The sequence below is a fragment of the Chelonoidis abingdonii genome, chromosome 6 (genome assembly GCF_003597395.2).
Source record: "Chelonoidis abingdonii isolate Lonesome George chromosome 6, CheloAbing_2.0, whole genome shotgun sequence".
Classification (NCBI taxonomy): Eukaryota; Metazoa; Chordata; order Testudines; family Testudinidae; genus Chelonoidis; species Chelonoidis abingdonii.
Window position 1 is genome coordinate 65,202,988 of NC_133774.1, and position 27,117 is coordinate 65,230,104.

A 27,117-nucleotide genomic window follows, 5' to 3' on the forward strand; every position below is an offset into this window, starting at 1 on the left:
GTGAGAGCAGCTGGTATGCTAATCTCTCCCAGAGGATTTTATTTTACCATTCTTTTCTTTAATTAAAAGCCTTTTTTCTTAATACCTGATTGATTTTTCCTTGTTTTTTAAATGCAAGGGGGTTGGATCTGGATCAACCAGGAGTTGGTGGGAGAAAGGAAGAGGGATGGTTAATTTCTCCTTGTTTTAAGATCCAAGAGGTTTGGATCTGTGTTCACCAGGGAATTGAGGAAGTTTCTCAAGGCTACCCAAGGAAGGGAATGCTTGTGAATGGTGGCAGCGATACCAGATCTAAACTGATAGTTAAGCTTAGAAGTGTCCTTGCAGGTCCCCATATCTGTACCCTAAAGTTCAGAGTGGGGAAGGAACCTTGACATATTGTAATGCCGATAGTACTCCCTCTCTTATGAATAGGTTGACCCTACCTGTTAGTTAGGGGGGAGGGATAGCTCAGTGGTTTGAGTATTGGCCTGCTAAACCCAGGATTGAAAGTTCAATCCTTGAGGGGGCCTCTTAGGGATCTGGGGCAAAAATTGGTCCTGCCTAATGAAGGCAGGGGGCTGGACTCAATGACTTTTCAAGGTCCTTTCCAGTTCTAGGAGATTGGTATATCTCCACCTATTACCTTTACCTTTAGTTAGCCAAAGAGCCCACTCCTAAGTAACAGATGTCTGGGAAATAGAGCTGTTTAGAACATCAACTTCTCCAAAAAGAAATTTTGATGAAATAGACTTTCATCAAAGCTGAAATGTATCATGGAAACGTGAGCAAGAAATTTACCTTGGGATGTCTTGTGGGTTAGCTAAGGGGAGGCTGGGTGATCATAGTACCAGCCTGGGCTGTAGAAGGCCCAAGTTCAAGTTTCTACATTGCTTGTTCTGAAACAGAAAAATCTGACAGAAGAGGGATTTGAACCAGGATCTTACACATCCTAGGTCAGTATTCTAAGTACCAAGATGAGGGTGGGGCATGCACATACTTTAGAAATTGCTGCCAGACAGAATTTTTATCCTTCAGTTAGCATGACTAGCATGAAATTATCAGTAGAATAAATAAAGCTTGATCAGACTCTGAGCTAACCCACATTAATATGCTTGTTTTTAATAAATTATATTTACCTTTTTATCTTTGAAACACTTCCCAAACATTAATTAATCCTTTCAAGACCACTGGGAGGCAGGAAAGTTCTTATTATCTCAACCTGCCTGCTTTACTTCTTTCTGTAAGACTAAGTGATCTGCCTAAGGCACAGAGTGAGCTAACTAGAACTAGGATTAGAGTTTAGGACTCCTGACTTCCAAGTCTGTGCTCAAACCACCCCTCTTCTTAGGCCTCCCCACCTCCGGGACCTCAGACCAGGCTCCACTGCTGTAAGTACACTAACATACCTGAATGCTCAGTTGATAGATGGGCATGCCAGTGTTTTCATGTGCAAACCATGTGGGAACAAATTGGTTTTATATGTGCAAAGTGTAATGACCCGTATATATAGGTGTTAATGCAAAGTTAAGTCAGTGCACTCAGCACTGAAAAATGTGAAATATTTTTGATCAAACCTACCTGATTCATTAGCAATAATTGATGTAGTATGACTGCAATCTTTATTAAGTATGCTGAGTGGCCAATATTGCTTGGACCGAGTTTGCATTAATAAGCCTCCTGGTGTTACTCGGGGTTCTTTCAACCCAAAGATCTTGGTAACTTTTACTCTGTGTGAGGTGGTGTCAGGAAATAAATCAGGGGAGACATGGCCATCCAATCAATCGATGCCTGACACAAACAGGACAACTCAAGAATGCTTTAACTTAAAGCTAAACTTTACTTAGTCTCAAGCACTTACACACATCCGCAATAGGTTAGTAAAACACCCCCAGCTCTTGATAATTACCAAAGCTGAGTGTGGTTCTCAAGTGATACAGCGACAGGCTTCCAGTGGCCAAATCTTCCATCTGACGGTGGGGACCACAAGATATATCCAAAGACAGACTCCAAACGAGTCCAGCTACCTCAAACTTTTCCCCCTTATTTATACATTAGTAATAGAATGGCATGTCCTTTAAAGAAAACTTGTTAAGTAAGCAGTTTCAATGGTCAAGCAAGATGTTCCTTCTGATTATTGATTAACCAGGTGTGGGTTTTTCCAGAGTTTGCAGCCTTGAGGCCCCAGTAGACATTCCTGTGGCACATCTTGCTCTTCTAAAATGCATGTATTAGCAACTTCAACACAACTCTTATCAGGAAGAATGTGGGGTCAAGCTGCCCTTTCTATGGAACCCCAAACCCCCTCCCCTCTTGCCTTGGTTAAGCTAAGCCTGCTGACTAGACTGTTTTTTAGCCATAGTGGTTTCAGGCACTTTACCAAAATCTCCCCTGTGACTGGTTCCTGTCACAGTTCCGGTGTTAACTGCATCCCTGTCCTCTCTGTGGCCCCTTCATGGTACCTCTTCAACTCTCAGGCTTCCAACAATCCTTTTCCCTCTAGACTTGGACGTTAGGCTTGTAGACCCCTTGTAATTCACTGTGTTTATCATTGGAGATCTGACTTTGGTACAGTGTCTGATGCCCTGCTCTCCCTAAGGGGCAAAGACAGGATTACCAATGATCAGCCAGCTTCCATCAAGCACTGAGAACAAAAGCATTACAAATAAAACACATAAAATAAACCATCTACACACATGCTAGGTTACTAGATGTCACCTTTCTTCCACATCAAGACCTTAATACGTTTTCAGTTCTTAAAACCCTTCCAATGGGGTTTTGTCATCTTTGATACAGTTTTTGGATCAAAATCAGAAATTTCCCAGCCAGTTGTTAGACTTTTTGAATTCAGTTTGAACCAGTAGATGCAGTCCCCCACATGGGATAGTACTTTTCTGGAGTTGGTTACTTAGCCAGTAACTACTCCTTCTCATTGTTTTTTTACTTATTGGGAGAAGTTTGGGAAAACTCCCCCATATGTATTCTTGTAACATTTATAGGCACCTTTTTCAGGTGCCTATGTTGTCCAACACATTTCAATATAACAGTCTTGTGAAGCCTTGGAAGTGTGGAAACTTCAAATCTGCCACAGTACCTCACTGGACTGGGTCTCTTCTGAAACACAACCTTATTCCTCCAGTTCCATTCAGTATACTATAACATTCTATATAGTAATGTATTTCTTATTGCTTTAATGTTTGGCTTTATATACCATTCAGAGTATCCCAATACACTGAACATAAACTCTAAAATACAATTAGAGAATTTCCACAGAAGTGAGCAACTAAGAGCTGAGGGGATGTGTAACTAAAAATTCAAAAATGAACAAAAAAAAGCAAGGTTACAGGGATCGACTGGTCATTTAAATTACCATAGTCAGATAAGGGGATTTTCAGTACTCTTTTCACACCTAATAGATCTCTTCAATATATTGTTTTTTTATTAATCAAGTCGTTTGTGAGTGAAACAAACTAGTAAGTGGGCATGATTTTGTCTTTGTAGTTGAATATACTACAGCTTAAAAATGGGAATAGAGCAACTTCTTTGCAATATTCTGAAAATGGTAAGACAAAACTTTCCCTATCATTTACTGAATCCGATTACTATTACTATAGTTTAACTACAGAGGTCAACAACCTGTCTGATTTGTATTAATAGATGTGGACAAACCACTTAGTGTCACTTTTAATCTGTCAGATCTTAGAAAAAAAATCTAGTTTTCTTGCTACAATATGAGAGTTTTTCTTTCAACTACTGAGGTCAAAATAATAGGCAAATATAATTTACTTTTATTTGTTGTTATACTTAAGAATGCCTTCCTCACATTCTCTCCTATTGGTTTGCACCTTCCAGGAGCAGATCAACTTGCTTGATTCAGCAAATGCTTTGTTTAACCACTTTCTGGGCCGTATGACTTTCCAGAACAGAGGATATGGTTATTTGTCAAAATATGTCATGTTGCTCCATTGATGATATAATTCAATTAGAAATTTCTCTTACCTGCAAGTCAATTTATGCCCACTCCCCCAATTATCCAATTACCTAATAATCCTGTTTTTAAATCCCAGGAATATTTTGAGATCAAAACTTTGCTTCAGTAGCACTACAATTCAGGGCGTGGGCTCAGGAGACACCAATACAGAAAATAAACCTGTTGAGCTTGTGTCTGTCTGTGATATGCTGATGTTTTGAAAATAACTGCTGAGTTTGGTTAATAATGTCTATGAGAGATCAATAGACACCATGAGATGATTGTTGGTATCCAGGGTGAAATGTTAGACTTCCTTAAGGTAACCACCTGTTACTATGGTCATAAGTTAATATGTATGTTAAGGAGTATAAGATGGAACTAATGAGTTACTTTATGAAAAATGGGGCAGCCAAAAGTAGTGTGGTGTGGAAGTGCAATGAAGGAAAGGGATGAACATTTTCATAAATATGTATGAGTTCACATAAAACATGATAAAAGTTGTATCCTGGCCTGAATGGCTGACGAAATCCCAGGATGATGACCACTGGCTGCAGTGGTGGTGAAGATGAAGATGATGACTAACACAACAGGTTTTTATGCAAGACATAGCGTGAGTAATACAAATACTGTGTTTTGTATTGGCCCCTCTCTCCTCTACCAGATTGCAATGTGTGTATTCTTTGGTAGGCTAATAAAAGTAGTTATTACATAGAGAGCACTGTGTTGTCCTTGTTATGCACTGTGGATCCCCCATTCTAAAGGAAGTTCTTCTTCACACAGCGTGCAGTCAACTTGTGGAACTCCTTGCTTGAGGAGGTTGTGAAGGCTAGGACTATAGAAGGATTTAACAGAGAACTAGATAAATTCATGGAGGTTAAGTCCATTAATGGCTATTAGCCAGGATGGTAAGGAATGGTGTCCCTAGCCTCTGTCAGAGGGTGGTGATGGACAGCAGGAGAGAGATCACTTGATCATTGCCTGTTAGGTTCACTCCCTCTAGGGCACCTGGCATTGACCACTGTCAGTAGACAGGATACTGGGCTGGATGGCCCTTTGGTCTTACCCAGTATGGCCGTTCTTATGTTCTTATTGATAACCTCTCTACTGTAGTCAGATTTGCGGCTGAACTCTCACATATTAAAGACTAGGTAAACCCTCACCTTAGGGTGGGTAATTGGGTAAGTAACCCATAACTATACATAAAGCTACAGGGCTTTTCACTGAGAACACTCTGCCTCACACACCTGGCAGATTTAAATCTAGAGAATATTATTGAGAGCACAGCAGCTAACCTCAACTACCTTGATGGCATATGGGGACAAAGGTATTGTGTTATGGAACAAGAACCCAAATAAGGGCTTTCTATCTCTATATCAATATCAGTATGTAAGTGAATAAGGAGACACTGCCATCTATGCAGCACTGATGTAATGTGTTTCCTCAGGCCAAACTTACTATCCAATTGGACTGTTGAATTCTGTACCACTGGCTGCTTTCAAGTTATCAGAGTAGCCACATTGCAGTAATCCAGTCTGGGGATCAAAGAGATGGTTAAATGTCAACATCTGAGAGAAATTAATTTCTAAAGTTTTCTTAAATGTAGATGGGAAAAGACACTGTTAGCCTCAAAATAACATAAGGAAATCCACAAGCAAATCAGGACTCAAAATACTTCAAAACTTCAAGTTTTCTGAATGAAGTGTGGACAAATAGCCTGAATAATGTAACTATGTACTGTCTCTGTTATAGTATCAAGATGACATTTTTCTAGCCAGCCACCATCACTTCCACTTTGTACAGATTAAACCTCATCCAGCCGTCACTCATTCAGGTCCTTATCTTGACCAGGCCCTGGATGCCAAGGCACTGCATCATTTGTGTCTAAGGAAAAAGATATGTGGAAGTGTATATCATCAAACACACTGATACCCCTGCTATTCAAACAATCTCATTATTGCTACAATAAACTTACATATTGGGCAAGAAGGAAGCAGGACGGAGACCTTCAGAACCCCTGTGTCTTTGTGTGATGAGCAATTTCCCAACACCACATTTTATCTCTCTGAGAGGAAAGAATGGAACCATTCAAGCAATCACATCTAACCTTGCCAGTATGTGGAGCTGAATCTACAAAAACTCATAGCTGACCGTATCAAAGGTTGGTTAAAGACTGAAAAGAATTAGCATGGAAAACTTCATTTTATCCATTGCTAGAAGATGCTCATTAACCAATGGAATTAGGGCAGTTTCTCCTTGATGCCAAATGACAAGGTTTCGATCAGATAATATACAATCATAAATATGAATATTGCCTTTAATAGTTATTTATACAGCTTATTATTCTGTATAGGTTTCCCATTATCTTTTACACTTTTCTCCCTTTTCCTCTGTATTTCTGTCTAAGTTAGATATTACTTTACCTAAGATTAGTTCTCCCCCCTCCCCTTACTAACAACTCTCAACTCTCTTCCCCCTTCCACTTCCCGAGCAAGAGTATGCTGATAATGAAATTGGAGCTGTGTCATTGTGCAAAATACAAGATGACTGGATTTCCATGGTATTTTTGAATGCATAGTGTTCAAGAAATACCACATCATGAGCAGTCATGAGATATTTCTGTCAATTCACAGGAGTCATAGAATAATATATTCATTTATATAAAAAATCAAAGAGCCGCATTTGGGACAATTATATTGGGATCATAAAATATGTATGTGTACAATCCCTCTACAAATAATACAATATTGATCTGGTCTTCCATGGTACTGCATAATTTTTGTGAGATGATGATAGAGTATTGAGGGCATGCAATATCTCATAAGAAGTTAGCTACCAAAATATTGATCCCTCATGAAATCCACTCAAGCCAAAATGTATAAAAATGTCTCTCTATTTCAATGTTTTAAAATTTCTTGTTTTTCTGTTGGTAACTTCTTGTTTAACACCAGGCCTAATCAGCCATTAGTATTCAGAAATACACAGTACCTTCCCAAATTTAAGTTGGCCTAACTGAATGGAAGCTGCTTCTATGTCTGAAGAAATTAGACCACAGTGAGTTTATCTAAGCACAGGATGAACGGCAACAGAACTGATATTTTCCTAAAGTAGAATGATTGTGTTTACCTTTGTTTAGTTTACAGACAGTGTTTTAATCATTTGGTTGGAAGCTAAGGCTTGCATTGAAAACTCTTCATATACTCTAAGAGACTAGATACTTTTTCTTATTTTATGGGAAGTCTCACAAAATTCCATGAATGCAGTCCTATATAGTGTTATACTTATTACTTTAAAAGAAGTATTGAGAAGATTTTCAGAGAGAGATTTTAAATCCACAGTAGTATCTTATTGTGCTTCAACATTCGTGTTTCTACAGCTGATTTTGGAGGATCTATCAGAATGTAACATTATACTATCACTAAAACTAACTAAAATTGTTTTGAAATTGTCTGATTTGCAAAATTTAATAAAAAATCAACAGGGGTTAGATACTGCAGCATGTGCAATTTGAGACATACACTGAAAGCATTTTTTAAAAAATGCTAATCAGCCATGCTTCAATTAGCTGTTCTCCAGGATCTGCAGATTGAATTATATCAAAAGTCTATTGTAATCTCAGTAGGAACCATGTACAAGATTGGCTGACTGCCAAAGCAGAAGCATAATGCATAGAGAGCCGGTCAAAATAATGCCCATTTGACAGTGCAATCACAAATTCTTGGATAATGAGACTAATTAGCTTCTCTTTTTGATGCTATGCTGGTCCTGGAGGCATTCTTACATGTTTACCAGGCAGAAGGAACAAACAGTTGCAGCTCTTTTGAAGTTCTAGGTGCTAAAAGGGTAGCACTGAATCATTCAGAGATCAAGACTGATTAGATGGTTGAACATTATTGGCATATATTGTATGCTAAAACCAATATATTAGTCTAGAGCAACTTCTATCTTATTTTTTTAAAAAAACATTGTATTTGGAGATATATTGAACAATTTAGTTGAAGTCTGAGTGTCATAGTATACTTTCCTCAATCTGAACCTTAGAGTCCAAAAATGAGGTACTAGCATGAAGTCCCCTAAGCTTAATTACCAGCTTAGATCTGATACGCTGCCACCAATCAGGATTCTGAGTACCTGATAAACTCTGGTCTCCCCAAAACCTTCCCTGGGGACCCCCAAGATCCAGACCCCCTGGATCTTAATACAGGAAAGTAAACTCTTTCCCTCCTAGTGCCTCTCCTAGGCTTTTCCTCCTGGGTATACCCTAGAAGATCACTGGCATTCAATCCCCTGAATCTTAACACAGAGGAATTCCACCTCCCCCTCTCTCTCCTCTGTCCCGGAGAAGAGAGACAGAGATAAACACAGAGAGCAGGTTTTCCTCCCCCCTTTCTCCTTTCTTCCTCCCAGATCTTTCCCGCCCTAGGTACACCTGAGAGAGAGAGACAGATTCCAAGCTCCGGATTTCTAAACCAAAGGATTCCCCTTTACCCCGTCCTCTCTTTCTCCCACTCTCCCTCCACTTCCCTGGTAAATACAGACCAGTTCCTTTGAGCCTTAACCAGGAGAAAAAATCAAGACGGGTCTTTAAAAGCAAAAACTTTAATAAAAAGAAAGAAAAAGGTTAAGAGTTAACCTCTGTAATCTAGGGGGATGGTAAAATTGACAGGGTCTTTCAGCTATATAGAATCTGAAGAAAATTCTTCTTCAACGAGAATACAATAGAAATACCATCCAGCAAACTAACGGCAAATAAGAAAACAGTTAAATAGAGACTATACCGCCTTTCTGACCTTTATACTTACAAAATTTAAATAGAAGATTGGAGAGCCTGATAGGTTATCATGTGGGTCACTCCTTCAGAAACCAGAGAGAACAAAACAAATTCCTAAATACCCACAACAAGGCTTTCCCTCCACCGAGTTTGAAAGTATCTTGTTTCCTGATTGGATCCCCTGGTCAGGTGTTGCAGGTCACTTCTTTGTTATACCCGTTTACAGGTGAAAGAGACATTAACCCTTAGCGTATTGTTTTAGACTAGAGAAATTCCAAAATATTGGATAAAGAGCATTTTAAATAAATGTAAAAAGTCTGTAGAAAATACCCTTGAAATAAGGATGTTTGTTTTCCTTTTATTCGAGACATTCTTGAATACCTGACATCTTAACCACCTATCCTGGAAAAGTCTCATCTTTTACATCGTTTTATCACAATACGTTACTTTGGATCAACTCAATCAATGGAGTGATTTATGGTCATTTTCATGTAATGTAATGTAATGCTAATAAAAACAGCTTATGCAACTTGGCAATGAATATGATTATTTGGGAGTCAAACAAAACCCAGAGTTTTGGCTGGTTTATAGGAGGAAAATCTCATTTACAAATACATAAAAAGAATACCATTATACTCACTGTCTGTTAGAAAGTCTACATATCTAAATACCACATTTATACTCCTGTCAAGATTTAGGGAAATATGTGGTTGAGTTATGTGTAAAAATAATTGCTGAACACTTTGATGCACTTTTATTTATGTCTCGCAGAGAGAGAGAGAGAGAGAGAGAGGATGCTTCGCAAATATATATATATTTATATATATAGGAAGGTGGTATAGTCTTTTTAACTGTTTTTCTTTATTGGCACGTGTAGTTTGCTGGAGGTATTTATGTATTGTATTTCTGTTGGAGAAGGCTTTTTCTCCAGATTCTATAAGCTGAAAGACCCTGTAATATTTACCATCTAGATTACAGAGTTAACTCTTACCTTTTTTTCTTTCTTTTTATTAAAAGTTTTGCTTTTAAAGACCTGTTTGATTTTTTCTCCTGCTTAAGGCTCAAAGGAACTGAGCTCTCTCTCTCTCTCTCTATATATATATATATAGAGAGAGAGAGAGAGAGAGAGAGAGCTCGCAAATTATTTGCTTGTTAGTTGTAATGCTAGAAATATTTGTAATGAGGAATGGTTTATAATCCCACCCAGGTAGACTGTAGAAGGCTTGGGTCTATCAGAAATTTCAAGGCTGTCACATTTCTTTCTGTTCTCTACATTGTGAGAGGATTAGTCAAAGGAAGTAATAACATTTAGATTCTCATGAGGATGTAATACAAATGACAGTTTGCAGATTAAAATTATTATTAGCTGTTGACTAATTTGAAATATAAGAACAGATTTTGAAACAAATTCATGTGTTAAACAAGACTAAGACCCCTGTAAAATGCAAAACATTAAAGTCATCTTTGCTGTACCTCACTTACAGTCAGTGGAGTGACACTAGGGATGATTTAATATTTTAAATAAAATAAGCATACCTACAGCAGCAGATAGAATAATTATAAAAGCTAGTATGAACAGGAGGCAGATTGAGACAGTATTGCACATGATGATGATGGTGCAACTTATCTACAGGCCAAGTCAATTTTGCCAGAATTTATTCTTTCATTTAACAAGAAGATTTAATTTTCTAGCCCTTCTGGCTGTGAAGAATCCCTTTCAAAGAGAATTCACTCTATGCTGACTGAATTTTCAGACAGACAGAGTTAATGGGCTAAGCCATGCCTGGTAACGTCAGTGGATTTACGGTAGGGGTAGATTTAGCTCAGTAACAATGACATGCAGGTGCCATTGGACCTAAACCTCATTTTCATAAAACCTGAATGATGAGGTCTCTATGCTCTTCCGGTGACTAACAGTGGTGGGGAAGCAAATGCAAATGAACTGGCTGAAGACAGAAATCTGGATAAATGAAGTGATGCTGATGGGTAGAGAAACATTTGGATGAATGGACTAGTAGTGTGAGTATGCTTCTTGAGATGATATAAACCTTTCTCTGCTAGACTGAAGTGCCCATTATAAAATAGATACTTGTAAACTGTAATCAAGTCACTCCTTAACCTTCTTTTGTTAACCTAAATAGATTGAGCTCCTTGAGTCTATCACTATCAGGCATATTTTCTATTCCTTTAATCATTCTTGTGGCTCTTCTCTGAACCCTCACCAATTTATCAACATTCTTCTTGAATTGTGGGCCCCAGAACTGGACACAGTATTCAGCCATAGGTCCCATCAGTACCTAATACAAAGGTAAAATAACCTCTCTATTCCTACTCAAGGTTCTCCCATTTATGCTTCCCAGGATCACATTAGCTCTTCTGGCCCCTGTGCCACATTGTTCAGCTGATTATGCATGAGGATCCCCAAATCTTTTTCAGAGTCACTTCTTCCCAGGGTAGAGTCCCCTGTCCTGTAAGTATTCTTTGTTCCTAGATGTATATATTTACATTTAGCTGTATTAAAACACACATTGTTTGCTTGCACCCAGATTACCAAGTGATCCAGTTTTCTTTGAATCAGTTAGCTGTCCTCTTCATTATTTACTGCTCCCCTAATTTTTGTGTCAGTGATGATTTTGTTTTCTTCTAGGTCATTCATAAAAATATTAAATAGCAGCATGCCATGAACTGATCCCTATGGAACCCCACTGAAAACACACAAAGTTAATGACGATTCCCCATTTACAATTACATCTTGAGGGCTCTCAATTAGCCAGTTTTAATCCCTTTAATAGGTGCCATCTTAACTTTATATCATTGTAGGTTTTTTTAATTCAAATATTGTGCAATACCAAGTAAAAGGCTTTACAGAAGTACAAAAAGTGTGGCAGTGTGACACAGTCCCAAGGAGTTTATTATCTATTATCTCACTGGTATTTGTAAAAACTGTCTTTCCACTTGTGAGAACAAACAAAAACCTGAGCGAATGCAGAGAGAGACCCCTACCTAATAGCGGAGTGCTAAATGGCACAAGTGTCTAGTCTAAGTACATACCCAGCTAACACAATATCATTCATACCTCAAAGCATATGATAGAAAAAATTATATTTTAAAACACTGCAGAGCTTGAATTCAGTTTTTCTTTTTTAGGGAAGGAAAAGGAGAAGGGGTGTATGTGTGTGTGAGAGAGAGAGTACAAGCCTTGCCACTGAACATTTTATTACATTCTCATACTCCACACTTTGGGGTGAGTGTCCTGCTCACAGTTTTATTATTATGAATCCTGCTTGTGGCATTTTCCCTAGTTAATGTCAGGTGACTTCCCTCCTTTCATTAAAATTTTCTTTTCTACACTCAGACTCTGTGCTTGTGTAACCCACAAACCTTCTGGGTGTGGTGTTCTGTCCCATCTATTGGCACTCAGGCCACTTAGAGAGAGAGAGAGTAATGAGTTTGCTCTACAAACTTAGCTAACAGACTTTGGTTTTTAGCTCATGGAGTAAAGGCTCATGCACTAAGCTCTAGAAGTCCCAAGTTCAATCCTATCTGCTGACTACTGGGGTCTGTCAGTGTCACACTTGTGAGTGGGGAAGTATTGCCTCTCAGAGGTGCCCAGGGGTGGTGTGTAATTTTCCCAGGTTACTGGATGGGCACTTGAGCTGGTCCTGTGTTATATTGTTGAAAAGGAACCCCTAGATATTGAACCCAGTCCTGATTGCTGCCAGCTCCACCTGGCAGAAGGGTTACACAAACAAAAAAGTAATCTCAGTGACTTCAGTAGAACTATTCATGTATGTGAGGTTAGGCATGTGCTTATGTATCTTGCTGAATTGGGCCTAAAACAGTTGAGACAAATCTAACTGGTTGTTCCTATTCCATATTCAGGATTTACCCTCTAAAAATATTATATTTATAGTTTTCAGCATTACAATTCAAGTGCCACTGCTCTTCTACCTGAACTCAAGTGGTCAGTTTTAACTTGTACAGGTAAGTGATTTCTCTGGTATGGAAGCCTAGCGAATTTTAGAATCATTGTGTGAAGTATTCCTGCTAGAATGCTCTCCCTCTATTTTGTGTATGTTTGTGACTACAGACTGCATAGTTTTGAGAACAGGGATATTTTGGATATTTGTCACACTTCATCTATTATTTAGTGTTGTGTATATGCATTGTACTGCATAAATAATACTAGTCTCGTCACTCTACCCACTGCAGGTGGTTTTTCAGTCAGCCATTGTGCACATTCATCAGCAGGTATTTCAGCAATCTGAGTTCATCAGAATCTGAATTACTTGTGAAATATTCACTTCAGAGCAAATCTGGGTGCCACCAGCATGGGCACAGAAAAAGCAGAATGCAACAGTGCAAAATCATTTCCTGTGTGAAGGTGGGTACATGGGAGGAGGAGGGGGAGATGATGTAAAAATCTTTTGATGGAAGAATGAATCCCTTTGTTTTCTGTGGAACACAATTCTGTGGGGTTCCCTGAGCCTCCATTAAGAGATGTGCTCTGGGGATACAATGTGGGAAGAGCAAGGGCAATGGATATTCTTTGGGATTCACCAGATAACCAGTTTGCACAACTCCACCCTCCACTCCCATGGGGTGTGCAGCAGCTACAAGGTTCACTGTAGCAGTGAGACAGTGAGGCACCAGAAGTGGCTACCGAGTGTCTCATTTTGTAACTGGGGATGAAAGGGTTCCATTCGCTTTTACCTTTATGGACTTCTAAGTTCTCAACCCCTAACGTTATGTTCTTGGACCAAGTTTGTCCCTTCATTATTGCCTAAATATTGAACTTGGTTTTGTTAAGGCAGCACACAGAGAAACAGTTGTTTTCATTTTTAGCTTGTGCATTTGTCAGATTTTTTTTTACAATTTTTCCATCACTAGAATTGTTCAGAAATATTATTTCCAGGAAACAGATGCATAATGCTGTGTAGATATGTTCTGCTAAACTCAATTGTCTTCAGTAGTGCGTTCTGAAAAAGAGAAAATAAATCAAATACAGATTTACAACCTCTCTGATCTCCCTGAGCCGTCCATTCTTTGTTCTTGGTTTTTACACAGATTGATAATTGTAAAGAATCTGTAAACACTCCCTCATTCTCGTCAGCCTTCTCTCCTCAGGGTCACCTCCCACCTTTGGTTCCACAGAAGGATTCCTTTCTAACAATGAAGCATTGTTGCTACTGCACAGCTATGTGCTGCGGAAGGAACCAGGGGGGCTTCTTGGGACTATCATAAATATGTCTGGAGTGTGGTTAGGCAAACAAAGTGCTTCTAACATATCGTATCACTGGTCCCTAAATTGCTGGAGTGCTGCTGTGATTTACTTAAGTCAATGCAGTACTAAAAGGGAGCTCCTAGTCCTCCAGAGGACATAAATAGACTCTCAGAGTCAACGTGTTACCTAGGGCTGGAGATAGCTTGAAGGTCTTGGCCTTCAGAGGCTTGAGGAACCTGAAAGGCCTTAATTCACATTCTGTCAGATACAGCATCCAAAGGGACCACCTGATGTGGCTTTTAGGACCATTAATGTGCTTCAAAGGCTTGCACTTCCATAGGAGTGAGTGCCAGTATGATACTGAGAAATTATTAAGGACCTTTCTCAGAGACTTCTTGATGCAGGGCTGGCCCAGCCATGGTTGTTGAGAGACTTCTAAATGTATGGATTCTTTTCAGCTTCAGTAACCTAAGAATGCTGGTCACCATAAATAATAAAGAGTACATCAGTCTGAGCTGTGTAGTTTTCTTAGAGTACAAGGCCAGAAGGGAGCACTGTCATCATCTACTCTGCTCTCCTGTATTTCCCAGGACTTAAGACTTCCTTGAACTAATTCTTTTTTGAACTACAACATGTCTTTTTGTCTAATGTTAAGATTGGAGGTTTTTCTTTCAGTGATGCAGAATCCACTACAGTCCTTGGGGAGTTGTTCAATAGTTAATTACCCTCCCTGTTAAAAAGTTGAACCTCATTTCTAATCTTAAGCTGTCCAGCTTCAGCTTCCAGCCATTAGATCTTGATACTTTTGTCAGCTAAACTGAAGAGCCCTCTTTTAGCTTTTCTGAACACTGCTGGTCTTTTTTCTGTTCATCTGACTGATAACCCTAAGAGCTGAAGGGAGATTCTTTGGAGGCAAATGGCTACATACACTCAGAACAACAAAACAGCCTTCAGTTCAATCAACTTTAATCCAGTCCGTTTGGCAGTTATGTAGTCAAACATATGTTACTTCTTTCATAGTCAAAAATAAGTTTACACAAAAGACACTGCACTATTTTTATAGGGAAACCAGTAAAACCATCCATATTGCAAGTGCTATTAAATTCACAAAGTAAATAAACTTAAAGAATAGAGATGTTTCCTCCTGTAATCTTGTGTTACTTAAAAGAATAGATGGTGCAATATTTCAGACAGAAATGTGCCCTTAAAGTTAACATGTTGTGAAGAAGCAGAGAAACTACTGCCTGGCACAGCAGGGGTTAAGAAAAACCTGTGGGTTCAGCTAGCCCTGCCCCACTATACCTGCAGCATACCAGGCCTGGAGGGGGAAGAAAAGAAGGGAGTCTGGCTCAGTTAGGGGCTGACTGGTGAGGAGACAGGAGCTATCTGTTTGCCGGCCTGAAAGTATGGACTGGCACCCTGTGAGCCAATGCAACCACTGGAGGCAAGTCAGTCTTGCCCTGCAAAGGGGAGCCAGTGGGTACACCCAGATTATGGGGTAACTGGTCCAGTGGGGCCCCACCCCAAACTAAGAGGACTTTCATAGGAAGCAGCCTAGAAAAACAAGTCCTGATCCCCCACCCCCTGGCTGGGAGAAAGATCCATCTCCCCTGTTTAGGGGTATGAGTGATACAGGACCCCTGGGCCAGAACCTGGTGGAGAGGGAGGGGTCAAGTCCCCTTACAGCCCCCTCTCCCCACCAATGATCCAGCCACTAGGCCACCTGGCTATTGAAGGCTTTATCACAAATTGTGGAAAATGTGAGCATCACCCTACTCCCCGCTGTAGGGAATTTAATTAAACAAAAACAAGTGGACAAACCCTAGAATGGAGATGGAACAGCTGCTGAAATGGATGGCTGAACAAAACACCCACCAGCAACAGCAGCAACTCCTGCAGCAGATGGCCATGCAGCAGCAGCTGTTAATTTGTGAATTGGCAGCCCAGCAGCAGCAGCTGGTCCAACAGGTGGCCTCCACATTGCGACCTGCTGCTCAAGCAGAGCTGCCTACACCCACCTCTATCAGGTTTGCCAAGATGGGGCCTGATGATGATCTGGAGGCTCTCTTAGAGACATTTGAGTGAGTGGCCATGGTAGCTCAATGGCCCTGAGACCAATGGGCTGCAGTGCTGGCCCTATACTTAATCGGGGTAGTACAGACTACATATCATGCTTTAGACCTCACTATTACCCAGGAATATGCACAAGTCAAGGCAGCATTCTCAATGCCCTAAATATCTTGGAGGAGACATTCCAACAATGCTTTCAGGAGGAGCGGTACCTGCTGGGGGCCTGACACTGCCTGGCTGCCCAGTAACTGTGGGACTCATACTGGAGATGGCTCAAACCAGAAGCAAAAGGTGGAGGCACAGGTCACTGAGCTGATCCTACGAGAGCAGTTTGTCCAGATCCTGCCTTCTAGGGGAGGAGAGTGGGTAGCGGCATCATCCTGAAACCATGACAGATGCCATCCAGCCTATTGAGAATTACCTAGCTGCCAAGTTCCCTGGGATGACACCTTGCCCCCAAGCGGTCAGCAGGGACCAAGAGCCCCATGTCCTTAAAGGACAGAATCATCCATGGACCCTAGACCCTTGAGGAGTGTAGACAGGCTCCCCAGTTACTAGAGCACTGGAGGGCTCAAGGACCAAGAGCACCAGGGTTCCCCAATCCAGAGGCCCAGAACTGTTTACTTGCACCCCAGTTCAGGACACCACAGGCCGGCCTGAAGCTGCAACCATTGTGGATGTGGGGGAGGTCACTGACCCTGGTGAAGGGACATCACTGTCCTCAGTGCCAAACTAGCCAAACCAGGCCCTCTCCCAGCCAGAAGGGGAGCCTCCCTCCCCTATTACCTGAACTGGAAATCCTGACTCGCTCTTCTGACTTTGTGGAGGAGCAATGGGCCGATGATACACTGAGTCGAGCATACACCCAAGTGGCAGCAGTGAATGGGGAGACTGTCAAATCCCATCAAGCGGGACGGTTCCCACAGTTTGAGATTCAGGGTGACTGTACTGCACAGAGAAAGACCAGCTGACCAAAGAGGTTTGACAGCAACTCTTGGTGTCCTGCCCCTACTGGAAAGAGGTTATGCGACTTGCCCATGCTTATCCTGCTGCTGGGCACATTGGAAGGAAAAACACGCTAGCCCAGATTTTGGCCCAGTTCTTTTGGCCAAGGGTTGATAGAGACATTGCAGATTTCTGTGCCTCATGCCCAGAGTGCCAGCTCACCACACCTCAGCCAGCTGAGAGAGCCCCATTGATACAAGCGGGAGGGGAAAGTGTACTCTTTGAGAGAATTGGAGTCAACATGGTTGGCCTTCTTGAGGAAGGCTGGATACCAGTTCATTCTTGTAGTGGACAATGCAACCTGATATCCTGAAGCAGTGTTGTTACATTCCAAACACACCAAAGAGGTGGCAACGGAACTTATGAATATCTTGCAAAAGTCAGAGTGCCCTGGGAAATCTTGACATATCAAGGAACAAACTTTGTCCCAGATGATCAAGCAACTCTGCCATTTACTAAATATCAAGACCCTACAAACATCTGTATATCACCCCCAAATGAATGACCTTTAACAGAACCCTAAAAACAATGATCTGAAGTTTTGTCCTGATGGATGTCTGACATGGGATCAGCTACTCTTACCCCTCTTGTTCACAGTCCAGGAAGTACCCCAGTCTTCCACTGGCTTCTCGACATTTAAGCTTTTATATGGGAGGCAACTGAGGGATTTTAGACCTCATTTGAGAAATGTCAGAGGAGCAACCAGCCCGAGCTGACAACGAGGACTTAAACCTGCAGGAGAAACTTGAGGCTCTAGGCTCATTTGCCAGGGAAAACCACCTACATGCCCAAAATACCCAAGAAGTGTCTTACAATAAACAGGTGCGTCTCTGGGAGATTCAGTCCGTTGACCAAGTACTGCTGTTTTATCCAGTTTGAAGCTCCTAACTTGCTGGCAAGGACTTTGAGGTGATTCAATGTGTGGAGAAGGTGAACTATGAAATTGAGCAATCTGACAACTGTAAAGTATGACAAATCTACCATGTGAAACTTTTAAAACCATGGAAAGCCCAGTAAAGCTTACTAATAGCTCCCCACCCACAAAAACCTGAACGAGGCCAGCAGGCTGCAAAGGCTTCAACTCCAGAGATGGTCAATATTGGGGACAATCTTACCTCAGAGCAGAGAAGTCAGGCACAACTGCTGATCATTGCCTTCTCTTCCATTTTCTCGATCTGACCAGGGTAAACTCACCTGATACATCATATTAAGAAGGAATAGGTCATTATGGTGAGGAAAAAAACCCAGTCCCCTGCCCAGAAACTAAGAGAGACCATGAGAGAGTGGGTAGCGGCACTCCACTGGATGCTAACATGGGTGTGAATGAGTAGTCCTTTTAGTGACTGAAAGCCCTGTGATACTGGTCCCTAAACCCAATGGAAGTTCTTTGGGGTAGAAAAGGTTCAATTTATTAAGTGTACATAGTTGCCATCTTGGGTTGGTAAAAGGACAACTTGTCTTCCATCTTGGCACCTTTTCCTTCAGCTCTTTTGGCACTCTTTTTCAAGCATAGCACCAAAGCAGAGGGAAAGGCAGGAAAGGTAGTGTCACATGGTAGTGAAATCTGCAACAGGGAATGTATATAAGGTGTGTTTGACCCCTGGAGGGCGGGGTTATTTCTGTGTCTCTGGATGCTGTGAAAGCAGGTCATCCCAGTGAGAAATAGCAGACCTCCCACAGCACCAGTCTTGCAGTTAGCTGGAGTCGCAAGGGAATAAGACCTAAAGTGGACCAGTAATACCAAATAAGGTTCCTTTGGACATACTCTCACTCACCTGTTACACTGTGTGGTGGGTATGTCCAAATTCAGCATACAGGACATTAAAGTCAAGAGTAGAAGGCAGAAGACGTCCTGCTGAAGACCTACTTACCTGTCGCAGAGGTTCCTGAACTCCAATTCCTGTTGTGTTCCTGATTGTTCTCTGAGGTCTTGGTTCCCATCTGTGTTCCTGTTCTTCTATCCAGTGTCTGCAAGATATGGTATAGTCTGTTGTTCTTGTAAAACCCCACTGTGCAGGGTTTGGGCTCTGGGGTTCATCCCCATTATACAATCTGTGTTAACAACCAAGCAGTGATTCTTTGTGTTATCTTAAGAGCAGGGAATCCTAATTTGTTGTGTATCCCAATAAACACCATTGGTTTTGGTGTCCTAACTACACTAAAGCACCATTGATAGGTGTGGGCAGAGGGGGGTAGAATACTGCAGATATTTCTGTGAAATAAAACCTAGTCTTAGATGTCTTGAGCTAACAGTTCCTGCTTTTGCATCAACTTCTGCAAAGTTAATGTAGTATCAAAGTTCAGTGCTTACCTGATGCCACATGTTGATGAGCTGCTTGACCAGCTCGGAAAGGTGGAATACATCACCACTCTAGACTTAAAGGGATATTGGCAGATCCCCTCTCACACCCAAGTCCAGGGAAAGACAGCTTTCTCCACTCCCTTTGGGCTTTTCCAGTTCCAGACCATGCCCTTTAGTTTGCATGGGGCTCTGGCCACATTTCAGTGGCTAATGGATCGAATTCTCCAGCTGCATACCTAGATGACCTGGTGATCTATAGTCATGAGTGGCAGAACCATTTGAAACATGTGACCACAGTGCTACCGTCCCTAAGGGACGCCTGATGGCAAACCCCGCTAAATGTCACCTTGGGAAGGATGAGACCATCTACCTTGGGTACATGCTGGGAAAGGACATGGTCCGACCTTTGATTAGCAAAGTCCAGGCCCTCGAGCTATGCCCTGATTCTATCCTCAAAGAAGCAAGTATATCAATTTCTAGAACTGGCTGGGTACTACTGCCACTTTATCTCAAAGCACATGTTTTGTCTATTAGTTAAAATACTTGGTGAATTTCTGCCTCTAAATTGTGAGGTCTGTTCTAAATTAACATCAGTGTTAAAAACAAGTTCTAGCAAAGGCAGAGCAAGCTAGACAACTGACATCTTCTAAAGCAGGGGTTCTCAAACTGGGTCATGACTCCTCAGGCAGGGGATTGCAAGGTTAATATGTGGGGGGTTGCGAGATGTCAGTCTCTACTCCAAACCCTGTTTCACTTCCAGCATTTACAATAGTGCTAAATAAAATTTTTTTAAAAAGTATTTTTAATTTATAAGGAAGGTTGCACCCAGAGTATTGCTGTATGAAAGGGGTCACCCATACAAAAGTTTGAGAATCGCTCCTCTAAAGTCCCTGGGCCTAATCCTGCAATGGCCAAATGATTGAGGAAATGCACATCTGAAGAAGACGCCTATATTAGAAAGCATTTGAAAAGTTAATACTCTCACTATACCCAAAAGTAGGTGAGAACTCTCCTGGGTCACTTCTGGGTTTTAAATAACAAAGCACTGACTTCCCTTGTAAATACATATGCCTCTCTGCACTCTCTCTCCTGCCTCCACAACTTTAAATATTCAAACCCCTTTTGATAGCCTGATCAGTTCAAATGCCTGAATCCCATTGCTATACTATATATAATATTACACACACCATTATCCCATACCATACTGCCCAGATGTATGATCTTAGTGAGTGAGATCTGACAAGAATTACTTGGCTGGAAATTGTCTAAGGAATACCAGTGTGCTACAGAAACTGAAGTTTATGTTTAAGTAGCTAGCATTCTCCTATCCTAGCCAGTATTGAATCAATGTAGTATGAAGGGTCACTGTATATAGGAAGATCACAGGTTATAGGAACCTGCACAGAAACGGAGAGCTACTCTGCTGATCATCTTGGCAGCCAGAGAGGGTGACCAGATGTCCTGATAAAACTGGGACTGTCCTGATATTCAGCTGTTTGTCCTGATGGATGTATTGTCAGGATGTCATTTGTTCCCATGTTTGGCTTTGGCGACACTCCAGCTTTTTTTCTTTTTCTTTTTTTTTTTGCTTTAGCGGCACCCTGTTGCCCCATGTGTCCCGATATTTTGTTCTCGTCATCTGGTCACCCTACAGCCAGATAAAGAGGTCCTATTATCTCCAAAGCAGGGCTTGTACTTCTTTGAGGCACAGGGCAATTAGAAGGAAGGACAAAGTGGTCACGAAGAGAACTTAGAAAACAAGCTCAGGTTGAAATTTACATTCATTATCTAAGTCAATAAAAGGAAATCCCAGGAAAGTGGTAATTTTGGTCCATATTGTATGTTTTAGTGCAAGAATGCTATTTCCAATTTTCAGTGCCATCTTTCAGATGAGACATAAAATGAAACTTCTGGCCATTGATAGTCATTGAATATCCTCTCATACTTCCCATGTTATTTTTAAATGGCTGCTTATTTTGAACAAACATATCATAAAGGTTTTATTACTGTATACACTTCACAATGCATCAGCTCTGAAGAAGTGACCGATTAAAATGAACACAGAAGTGATATTTAAAATGTGGATTAATTTCCCCATAGTCTCTGAAGTTATGTTCTGTTAAGTAAATCTATCTAAAGCAACATTTTTAAAAAATGGATACGAGTTATTCAGTGAAGTTAGCATATCGTGTCATTCCATCCACAGCAACTGTTTAATACAGAGATTTTTTTATATGAAAGATTGCAGACTGAACTAATTCAGGGAAGTCGTATGGCCTCTGTTATGCTGGTTAGACTAAATGATCTAGATGAAGGAACAATACAATCTCTCTTCTGGCCTTAAAATTTATTAAACAGTTTATAAATTCAGTCAGGGTATTGATCTAGTTGAGTAATAGAATAGCATTGCTATTATTTCTACCTACATAGGGCCAAAACTGAGGTAGACTCAAATGTATTGTCATGAGAATAAATATTAAAACATTATTCATTTTGTGTCTAGAGAGCAATTTATTCCTGCATTGTACAAATCCATTAATAAGTCTGCTATTTACTGAAAGTTTTTCCCTCTTTTGGGCTAGAAATTTCTCTTTATACTTTTTTTCTGAATTGCACAAAATGTTCCTTGCGTGTATAGAGCAATATGAACTAGGGAGCACTTTCAACTCAATAAACTTCACATACAGTTGTTAAAAAGTTAATTTTCTTTCTAGTATTCAATTGACCAATGGAAGGAGACCATTTCATTAATATACTGGAAATAAAACTGAAATGGGATAAGACAGAGCTAATGTTGATACGTCAGGGGAAATGAGGGAAGCAGAACAGGTGATAGTTGCCCCTTGAATGAGCAGATTTGCTTACCTTTTGTTACTCGTGACCACAGTTTAGCAATCTTGATTGATCTGCAACTGCTTCTGGATGTTAAGATTGCAGGGATGTCCTAAGGACTAGCTGGGTAAAGAGAGGGCTTGGCTACACTTGGAAATGTGCAGCGCTGGGAGTTACAGCTGTGGTCGTACAGCTGTGTAGGAACAGCGCTGCAGTGTGGCCACACTCACAGCTACCAGCGCTGCAGTGTGGCCACATTTGCAGCAGTTGCAGCGCTGTTGGGAGTGGTGCATTGTGGGCAGCTATCCCACAGAGCACCTTGTCCCATTTTGGCGCTGTGGGTTGTGGGAAGGGGACGGAAGGGTGTGGGTCATTCCGCGTCCTGTCCCAACGCCCCATGGTGCATCGCTCCAGCAGTTTCGTGCCATTGTGAGTCTGCAGCGCAGTTTCTGTTAGAAATGGAGCCCGAGCTGCTGAGGACTTTGCTGATGAATGTCGCCAGCACATCACATTTGGCAGTTGAGCCATTCCTTATGCTCCAAAGTGACAGTGAGGAGTCCGACGACGACAATGATGATACAGATATAGATTCACCTGACGTGTGTGACACTAAATTGCTTGTGGCAGTAACGGATGTGCTCAGCAGCATGGAACGCCGCCTTTGGGCTTGGGAAACAAGCACTGAGTGGTGGGATCACATCATCCTGCAAGTCTGGGATGACTAGCAGTGGCTGCAGAACTTTCGGATGAGAAAAGCCACTTTCATGGGACTGTGCGCTGAGTTACTTTATTTCAAAGGAGGGAGGATGGTTGGCTTACAGGAAATTAAATCAACAAAGTGGGTGGGTTTGCATTGAGGAGAAACACACGCAATTGTCACACTGAAGCCTGGCAGTCACTTGTTTTCAAAGCCTCTCTGATGTGCAGCGCGCCTTGCTATGCTCTAACCGCCTGGGTGTCTGGCTGTTCAAAATCAGACACCAGGTGATTTGCCTCAACCTCCCACCCTGCCATAAACGTTTCCCCCTTACTCAGATATTATGGAGCACACAGCAAGCAGCAATAACAGTGGGAATGTTGGTTGCACTGAGGTCTGACCTAGTCAGCAAACAGCACCAGTGAGCTTTTAAATGTTCAAAGGCACATTCTACCACCATTCTGCACTTGCTCAGCCTATAGTTGAACTGCTCCTTACTACTGTCCAGGCTGCCTGTGTACGGCTTCATGAGTCATGGAAACAAGGGGTAGGCTGGGTCTCCAAGGATAACTATTGGCACTTCAACATCCCCAACAGTAATTTTCTGGTCTGGGAAGTAAGTCCCTTCTTGCAGATTCTCGAACAGCCTGCAGTTCCTAAATATGCGAGCATCATGCACCCTTTCCAGCCATACCACGCTGATGTAAGTGAAACATCCCTTGTGATCCACCAGTGCTTGCACAACCGTTGAGAAGTACCCCTTTGAGAAGTACCCCTTATGGTTCACATACTGGTTGGCAAGGTGGTCCGGTGCCAAGATGGGGATATGCGTTCCATCTATTGCCACACCACAGGTAGGGAACCCCATCGCAGCAAAGCCATCCAGTATGACCTGCACATTTCCCAGAGTCACTACCCTTGATAATAGAATGTCAATGATTGCATTGGCTACTTGGATCACAGCAGCCCCCACAGTAGCCTTGTCCACTCCAAATTGATTCCTCACTGACCGGTAGCAGTCAGGCATTGCAAGCTTCCACAGGGCTATTGCCACTTATTTCTAAACTGTCAGGGCAGCTCTCATCTTCGTATTCCTGCACTTCAGGGTGGGGGAAAGCAACTCAGAGTTCCAGGAAAGTGGCCTTACACATGCAAAAGGTTTGCAGCCACTGGGAATCATCCCATCCCTGCAACACTATGTGATCTCACCCATCTGCGTTTGTTTGCCAGGCCCACAATCGGTGTTCCACTGTATCAACCAACCCCACTGCCATCATGATGTCCCAATTGCCACATCCCCTGCTTTCAGGAACATCTGTGTCCATGTCCTCATCAAAATCCTCCTCATGCTGGTGTCTTAGCCCAGTTCTGCATATACTCCAGGATAATGTGTGAGGTGTTTACAATGCTTACAACAGTTGCGGTGACCGTGAGCTCAGTGGGATCCATGCTTGCTAAGGTATGACATCTGCATGGGTAACCCAGGAAAAAAGTCAAGAAACAATTGTCTGCTGTTTTCATGGAGGGAGGGAGGGAGGGAGGAAGGAAGAGAGGGGCGACTGGCAACTGACGACATGTACCCAAAGCCACCTGCAACAATATTTTTGCCTCATCAGACATTGGGAGCTTAACCCAAAATTCCAATGGGCAGCAGAGACTGTGGGATAGCTACCCACAGTGCACTGCTCTGTAAGTCAGTGCTAGCCACAGTAGTGAGGACGCACTCCAACTTAATGTGCTTAGTGGGATCATACACAATCAACTGTATAAAATCCATTTCTAAAAATCAACTTCTATAAAATTGACCTAATTCCATAGTGTAGACATACCCTTAGGCACCTTTATCTCCCCTTGCATTGTCTTGGGAGCCTAGGCACTTAACCGAGTATGGGTTGGAGTGCTGTTTCTGTGATTTTCTAGGTGGCTAAAAGTTAAATATTGCAATGCATAAATCCCTTTGTGGATCCAGGCTTAGCTGATGTGTCTCTAAAGTGCTCAAGCAGAAGACTTGGAAGAGAGACCTTTTGGAGGAATTATAGCCTGTGCTCGCTATGCTTCTTTCTAACTCTGATCTTCTCCAGGTAGTTCAGCTGGCTCAGTGTGCTCCCTGGCTACAAACTGGACTTCAGTGCTGGCTCCCTGATCCCCTCATGCCATGGAACAGCAGAGAGAGCATGTACTATAATCCAATTAATTCTCCTTGGGTGGGGGAGGGGGAAAAGAGTAGAAACTGGGGAGCAAAAGGCAGCTACAGGCATCTCCTCATAGGTCAGGGAGAAAAAAACTTTTGGGTGGTTGGCTGGCTGCAGTAACATCCTGGACTCCTATGGCAGAAATGGTATCTTGGAAAAGTGCCAAATTCTGAGGCCAAAGAATCATAGTATCCCTGGGACCCATTCAGAGCTATTCTTTCAATCAATCTGCAGACTCTGGTAGGTATCATTGTATTCGCTACTCTATATTCATGCTTTTTAGGTTATCTTTGTAAAAATAAGTGTTACAAACATATCTTTCAATGAAGCCTGAGATTTGGAGCACAAATCTAGAGCAAAGAGTAAATTACACACTCATGGAATTAATAGGCCCTTTGTAATAATGAATGCTAAATCTGATTTTTCTTTATTTTGCCTCTTTTTAACCTTCCACAGCCTCAAGCACACCCTTTGTCTCGTAGAAACATGTTTTTCAGCTCTGCCTTGCACACAGAGTTGAAACATTTTCAGTACATATACACAAGTCCTTCAATATCATTCATATGTACATCTCACAACAATGAGCATTAGTATGACATAAGCTTTCATTACAGGCCTCACATGACAGTTTATGGATTAATATCATGAAAGGTGTAATAGATGTATGTGTTTGTCAGGCCTGATAGGAGTTGTTGTTACAGAACAGTGAACCCTTTATCTGCTGGCACCAGTGGGGCTCTGTATCACTGGGGCCTAGTCTACAGTACGCGTTTATACCGATTTTAGCAGTGTTAAACCGATTTAACGCTGTACCCGTCCACACAAGAAGGCCCTTTATATCGATATAAAGGGCTCTTTAAACCGGTTTCTGTACTCCTCCCTGACGAAAGGAGTAGCGCTGAAATCAGTATTACCATATTGGATTAGGGTTAGTGTGGCCACAAGTTGATGGTATTGGCCTCTGGGCAGTATCCCACAGTGCACCACTGTGACTTATCTGGAAAGCAATCTGAACTTGGATGCACTGGCCAGGTAGACAGGAAAAGCCCTGCGAACTTTTGAATTGCATTTCCTGTTTGCCCAGTATGGAGCTCTGATCAGCACGGGTGGCGATGCAGTCCAAATCCAGAAAGAGCTCCACGCATGGACCATACGGGAGATCGTTGTTTGGGGAGAGACAATCTGTTCTATCAGAGCTCCGTTACAGAGACGAAAAGCCAAAGCATTTGAAAAAAATCTCCAGGCTATGATACAGAGTCACAGCACATTGCTGTTGTGACAAGTGTAAGAAAGCCAAAGAATCAAATGGATGCTTATGGAGGAAGGAGGGGGAACTGAGGACTCAGCTATCCCACAGTCCCCGCAGTCTCCGAAAAGCATTTGCATTCTTGGCTGACTCCCAATGCCTGTAGAGTCAAACAAATTGTCTGGGTGGTTCAGGTATACTCGTCAATTTACTCCCTTCCCCCCCCCGGTGAAAGAAAAGGGAAAAAAATCGTGTCTTGACTTTTTCAATGTCACCCTATGTTACTGCATGCTGCTGGCAGACACGGTGCTGGGGCAATGAACAGCAGCATCCTCCTCCCTCCTTCCCCAGTGCCAGATGATACAATGCAGTAGGACTGGTAGCTGTCCTCATCATCAGCCCATGAGTGCTCGCGGCTGGCTCAGGTGAGGTCAGCCGGGGGCTCCTGGTAAAAATAGGAATGATTCCCAATTTTTCCCGGCAGATGTACAGAACGGCTGGTAACCGTCTTCATCATAGCAACTGGGGCTGAACTCCATCAGCCCCACTCCTTTCATGTCTAAAGAAAAGATTCTATACTACCTGGACTATCATAGCAGCTGGAGGCTGCCTCCCTCATTTTATCTCACTAAATAGTCAGTGTTTCTTATTGCTGCATTCTTTATTACTTCATCACACAAATGGGGGGCCTGCAATGGTAGCCAGAAAGTTGGGGGAGGAGGGAAGAATGGGTGGGGTTGTTGCAGGGACACCCCTAGAATGGCATGCAGCTCATCATTTCTGTGGGATCGACAACAAAGAGGTTGTGCTCTCTGGTTCTTGATACACTGCT